The 6435-nt window shown below is 44.5% G+C and overlaps 1 long non-coding RNA gene across 1 annotated transcript; it reads right to left on the reverse strand.

Moving 5' to 3' along the window:
• Window positions 1-601: 601 nt before the first annotated feature.
• LOC127691210 (uncharacterized) lies at window positions 602-5492 on the reverse strand. The gene is made up of 2 exons (XR_007979220.1): window positions 5281-5492; window positions 602-2173 (listed from the first exon to the last, which is right to left on the reverse strand). It is a non-coding gene; the product is annotated as an uncharacterized LOC127691210 (long non-coding RNA).
• Between the last annotated feature and the right edge of the window lie 943 nt (window positions 5493-6435).

A 6435-nucleotide genomic window follows, 5' to 3' on the forward strand; every position in this document is an offset into this window, starting at 1 on the left:
CCTAGTAGAGGACACACGGTTAGTTCTCAATAAATATTTATAAAGCCATGGAACCACTAAAAAGATATTCAAAAATATATTTTTAAATATTTAAGTTACAGTGTATGGGATTGCTCAAGCCATGAGAGCAGTGGATTGGGTGATGGGTCTGTCTCTATGCTGATGGTGGCGATTCTACCCAGGAAGCCTGGATCCTCTTCTCTTCCCTTTTTGTTTATGTAAAACATAGGCCTTTTGTTTATGTAAAACATAGGCCTGCAATACCTGCTAGCGAATTTTCAGCAGTGGCAGCTGTTGGTATGGTAATTAAAGAACTTTTATTTGATTAGTTGCCTTTATTGGCAAGGATCTGGTTTGTGTCCATACACCTTGCTTGCCGATACCTTCCATCACATTGTCTGGCTTTCGTCTGTGGCATTTATTCTTGCTAGTGCCTGTAGTCTAGATCTGTTTATGCAGTCTGTTATTCTGCAACTCTGTGAGAAACAAATTGTAAGTTTTAATACTGGTGAAGCTTAGAGGCTGTAAATTTTTTTACTAGTGTCTAAGCTCAGACTTAAAAAGTTTTATGTGTTATATAGTTTGCCATCAGAGATTTAAGTCAGAGCCAAACACCAACTGTTTATTGAATCTGTTATGTGAAAAGTGTCACAACAGGAAGAAAGGCAGGTAAAGGATGGACTGGCGTAGGAGGTGAGGAGGGGTGGGGTGGATGACAGGGAGAGGTATCTGAAAGGCTATTGGCAAATAAAATTAAGTAACAAAATACAAGTTGCCTTCACTTGGATAAATGTGTAGATAAATAATAAGACATTAGAGGCACGCAGGACCACTGAACTGGGAACTGTGGAGAGAGCAGGTTCTAATGTGATTTTAAGAACTGGGCATGCTACCGATAGACAGAGAGGAAGTGGGTGGGTATTGTGGATGATTGACATGGGGTGGGGAGATTCTGGCACCGGAAGCCTAGAGGCGGGCCAGTTTCTATGGCAGGATATTTAGGGATAAGTAGAACCATTCAGGAAAATCTTAGAAGGTGTGCTGGCTTTCAAATGAAAGGCAAGTTTCTTGGGGACTTTGCTTTCTTGCCCTCTCATTCAACTGCAGCTGGTGATTCGCTAGGGTGGTTTTAATAACGAGCTGCCAGTGCCCAGACCTCATGTGTAACAGGGTGAAATGGAGGACCAGATAAAGAATAAACTGCAGATTTAATTGAAAAAAAGATAAATGATATTCTTATTACATAACTGACTATTTTGGGGTTTTACTTTGGAGTATTTTGGGGGTAGTACTTTGGAGGCATGGGAGAAATGTAATTTCTAAAGGAGCACAGTGTTCAGTCGGGGCCGGGTGATGGTCACACAAATACAGTCCATTGGCGGAGGCCTTGTTGTGGCTCCACAGAGCTTTCCTGGAAGATTAAACGTTAATTAGGTTTGTTTTCATGAAATTTCATTACAAAATGTATTTTAGGAAAACCTAACAAAAATCTAAATGAATTACTCATTTAAAATAAATGGTATGTAGATGCTGGGGCATTGCTAGGTGAAGAATTAACTTTTGCGCATTGGATGGGGTCTCAACCTTGTGCATTGCTCAGGTTAGCTTAGGGATTCGAAACCTAGACAAGTCCCTTGGGCCAGATGCATTGTTTTAAGAAGTGCTGCTTTACACTAGGAAAGTGAATCCTAATCTGGTATTTGGGGAGGGGGTTTAATAGCTCTATAAGGCTTTCAGAGGCTTCAAATATATGTCCAAGGCTGAACTCTGTTGGGGCTTTACTACTAGCTTGCACTGGGGGCTGACTAATGGACTTTGAGGTTGGCAGTCTGTGGCATACGATGGTCTGGGATTGATGTGGAAGGCTTCCGATCAGTGGGGTGGTGTCAGAGGTGCACTGAGAATGGGAGTGCTGTAACTAGGGAAGCAGGCAAGGTAACCAGAGACAAGCTGTGGGAGCCGTTGCTAGGGAGAGGCAGCAGCATCCTGCCAGATGGCGCCTGGCATCTTCATGGCACTGAACTGTTTTTAACAGACCAGGCTGTTTGGCTTTTGCAGCAACAGGCTTACAACCTCCATCCCAGGAAGGTCAGTCCAGAGCCCAGAGTCCTTTGGCATGGGCAGTGTTTGTGGCTGCTGAGGAGGAGGTTTCGGATGGCCAGAAATACGGGATCTGGAAACAGACAACAGAGAGAAACGTGTAAGCAGAAGGAGGTGTGAGGACAAGGGACACACCGCCAAGTGCACACACTGTCTGGTCTTCCCTGGGGATGCTGGAGCCAAGGCCACATCCCCAGCTATGTCAGCACATGTGCCCACATGTAAAATAGATCCTGGTACCCAGACCCTCTCTGTGTTCCTGTTTCAATAGGAGAAGATGGGGAAGTGCCCCTGCCAAAGGCATTTCTTAACTTTCAATGAGCTTGCTATTAGCGTATGCTAAACGGCACGATGCTAATACTAAGTACTTGAAATAGAATAAAGGTAGATTTAAATTAGTTTTAGTACAAATTTTTCCTTTACATATAAAAACTTCTATTTCTTAGAAGAAACATACTCAGAGGAAACACTTTATTTTCTGAGGGTTTGTGGGGAAGTTTCCCACCTCCCAGCACCAACACTTTTGAAATGGACTTGAGCACCCAGCCTGAACTTCTGGCCACTCCTGCCCAGTGGTGATGAAGATTACCTGGGCTCCATTAAAGGTAGAGGGACACAGTTGCTACGGAGCAGTGTTAATGTATTGCTTCCCCTCCGGGTTCCGGAGAATATCACACAGACAAGCTGAGAGATAAAGAAAAGCACTTTCCAGGCTCTGGAAGTCAGACAAACAGAAATGATGATCCGTTGCAGTCTGAGGCTGAAGTAGGCCCACAGGAGACCGTTCTTCTCCTTGGCAGAGGTCCCTGGTCTGTTCTCTGACTTTCTCAGAGACTCATCCAAGCCCCTCTTAGTTGGAACCCTAGAAATGACATCTTAGAGGACAAAACAATATGTCAACCATTGACTTAGTGGGATGATAGGAGCCAGAAACTGGGGTGCAACTGCTCACCCCATTTTCTCATTCTTTTTCCCATGATGCTGAGGGCTCCGAAGATTAGGCAAGACCAGAAGCGCAGGGTTCCTAGCGTCTAAGAATGCGACAGTCAGTCTTTGGTATGAGAGGCCAGTACTAGTTTAAAAAAATGGTTTGGGGAGGAAAATGGGCAGGGATTTGTCACATCAGGACCTGTCACATCAGGACTTCAGCTTTCCCAGTAAACATTAGCGATGGGCTGACTTTGTAGCTGTGAGTTGAGAGACTTTCCCTGCTTTAATTTTTATTTTAGAAAGCTTACCCACTTTTGGGGGAGAGCTACTCTTTAGCAGAATGTTGCAGAGGTTAGGATACATAACTTTTTAAAGAAGGGAGAGTCAGGCTTTGGGTACATCTGGTGTGACAGCTTTCCCCTCTACTTTTATTAAAACACCCTCAACACTCCCTTCATTGAAACCCAGTCCTTGCGATGATGTGAGAAGCACTGACACACGTGCTCTCTCTCCAGGGAAGAATTTAAACCGATAACCCCCTTAGTTTACCTAGGAATTTCAGCTCTGACTGACAGGCCTCTCTTCTGCTGACTCCCAGTCCTAGGCACTGAAGACTTCCCAGTGTACATTGTATAAACATCAGGATCATTGTTGTTGTTGGTTCCCCCTTCTTTCCCTTCTGATGCCAAACCTCTTTTCCACCAGATATCTTTGAAGAGACCAGAAGTTTCCTGTTTCTATATCTATCAAATCCTCTCTGTAGCAATGAGGGGATAGTCCCAAAAGGAATATATTTTGGCTTCTAGGATGTCTATAAACTCCTAAAGATGCATTTATTTATTTATTTTTTTCTGCTTGTATTTCAGAAAGAATTGATAGCTTCCATTACACTCTCGAAAGGCCCCAGGACTCCCTCCACACCTTTTGCTACCCCCTGTCAAGATCCCAGATGCTCGGTATGGTGATGGCATTTCAGGCAGCAGGGCGCAGGTGGGAGGAAGTATCTGAGGTCTCTGGGGTCTTGCTGGCACAAGGCTTTTAGGGTTTGCAGACAGGTCGTACCAGTTCGTGGTGAAGCAGTCATCTCTAATGTCCTCCCACTGCTGATAGATATTGAATGTGGATTCAGCTTTAAATGTGAGCCTTTTAATTGTGCCTCCCAACCGCAGGAATCCCAAGATTGCTATCTGAATTATTCAGCACTTTACAGTTGCAAGTTAGTTTAAGCAGGAGGGAATATGCATTTTTTTTCATAGAAAGAAGGAAGACATAGACTTCTGGGATGATCCAATTGTTGTCCCCAGGAAGCGTTTCCTTCCTTAAAACAAAAATGGCCACTGTGCCTGCCTAAGATGGCTTTTATTCTGTTAGTTTAGTAGTCTCTGGGGGCTGATTTCTTCATTTGCTTCCGTCTGTCTGCCTTCCCACCCAGTCTCTTCCGTTATCCATCCAGTACTCCGGCACATCCGGCAGAAGCTTTTCATCAACACGATGCCTTTCCCTGGTCTCTTCACTGTGGCCACGGTATGAGGCAGTCTAACTGTCAGGCTTGGCTAACATGCTTACTTCTGAAGATGGAGGCAGTTGGAATACATAGATTGAGATTAGGAACGAAGTGGGTTTAGGAGGGAAAACTAGTTTTGTAACCAAAAGGAAAGGGAAAGGATTCCAGGCTGGTAGGAGCCGTGCTGTTAGCGCAGGTCTCTCACCATTGTAGCTGTGGAAAGTTTTCAGAACACCGTGAGCTGGGGAACTTAACCTGACATTTTGTGGACAGGTGGCCTATGATTATCTAGAGGGTTTATAACCTTCATCGGTTTTTACAGTGTCATGGATGTGAAATTTGCTAAGAGTCACTGAGTAAAGGTCTTCCTTTTCCAGATGAAGAAACCGAGGGCTCATAAATCCCAGCTAGCTGGTGCGTTCTAAGGAGACAATGCCCAGGATTCGTCTGTAACCTCAGGAGTTTCTAGAAGGACACAGGTCTCTGCATACTTTGTTAAAAACATTTGGGAAACAAGGCACATACTATCCACACCTGGAGATTCATGATGCATTTATACATATTATAAGGATTTGAGGAAATCATTATAAAGAAACTGTTTTAACTCTGCTTAACCCAGAAACCCATTTGAATTCTCCCTCCTAAACCACCTGTATCCTACTTTAGGAAACTTGTTATAGAACTCTGCTGTTCCTTCAGGCGGTATAGTGTCTCGTGGGCCCACATAGGGAATCCAGGACACCTACTTTACAGGCCATGTGCTCCTCCGTGATCTGGTTCAGGTTCCGATTCCAGGGCACCGTTGCTTTCTGTTTCACAGAGGCATCCTCCTGATCCATCTCCTACGTTTTATCACACCACGTTGCCCCTGGTCAAGATACTAGAAGAACAGACCCATCAGTCTAGAAGAGAAAAGCTTTCTGGAGTTGAGTTAGCAGACTTTGGAACATACCCTGTGCCTCAGCTATTTGTACAGTAGGGGAAGCTGGTTTTGCTTTCTGTTCCCTTTTGTTCCTATCCCTGGCCTGACCTGTATCCTCCTTGGCCCCTTCCCTTTGACATCTTTCCACTGGGCCCTTTCTTCCTTTTCTGGGTATCTAGGGTTTGTCTCCTACAACTCATGCACAGTTTTTAGCCATTAATAGTAGCATTGACAGTAATAGTAACAAGCTGGGATTGACTGGGCAGCCGCGTTTCAGACACATCAGTTTACTATCAACATGATGGCCTAAGTATTATTTTGTTTCCAATTCTGTAGTGGCAGATTCATATCTCATTGATGTCCAGGGATTTGCACCTCTCTGAGGTTATAACAGAAAACAAAATAAACCTTCCTGTGGTGGGATTATTGTCCCCTTGGGGCAGTCATTTAAGATGACCAACAGTGAATATATCCTTCCAAAGCCTATGAAGATATTACTGGGCACTAAGGACATAGTGTGCTCCCTCCTAAGAAATGTACTTTGCTTTTATAGGCTGTCCTGGGAAAACAGATGTCTTTCACCTGAAAATCATCCTAATGAAGAGAATATTAGATCCTGTGTGGTCCATGGGAAGATGACTCAGTGAGGGATACAGTTTACCTCCTTATAGTGGGCCACACACAGGAATGTGAGTGTGAGGGTATTCTTCTGATGTGTGTGGGAAAGGTGTGTGTGTTTACTTGTGTGTGTGTGTCCCTATGTGTATTTAAAGAAAGGTGGCAGGGGGAGAAAGAGAGAGAGAGAGAGAGAGAGAGAGAGAGAGAGAGAGAGAGAGAGAGAGAGAGAGAGAGAGGAGAGAGGAGAGGAGAGAGGAGAGGAGAGAGAGGAGAGGAGAGAGGAGAGGAGAGAGAAGGAGAGAGAGAAGGGAGAGAGAAGGAGAGAGAGGAGAGAGAAAAGGAGAGAGAGAGAGAGAGAGAG

Source organism: Apodemus sylvaticus, chromosome 8, assembly GCF_947179515.1.
Source record: "Apodemus sylvaticus chromosome 8, mApoSyl1.1, whole genome shotgun sequence".
In the NCBI taxonomy this organism is placed as follows: domain Eukaryota; kingdom Metazoa; phylum Chordata; class Mammalia; order Rodentia; family Muridae; genus Apodemus; species Apodemus sylvaticus.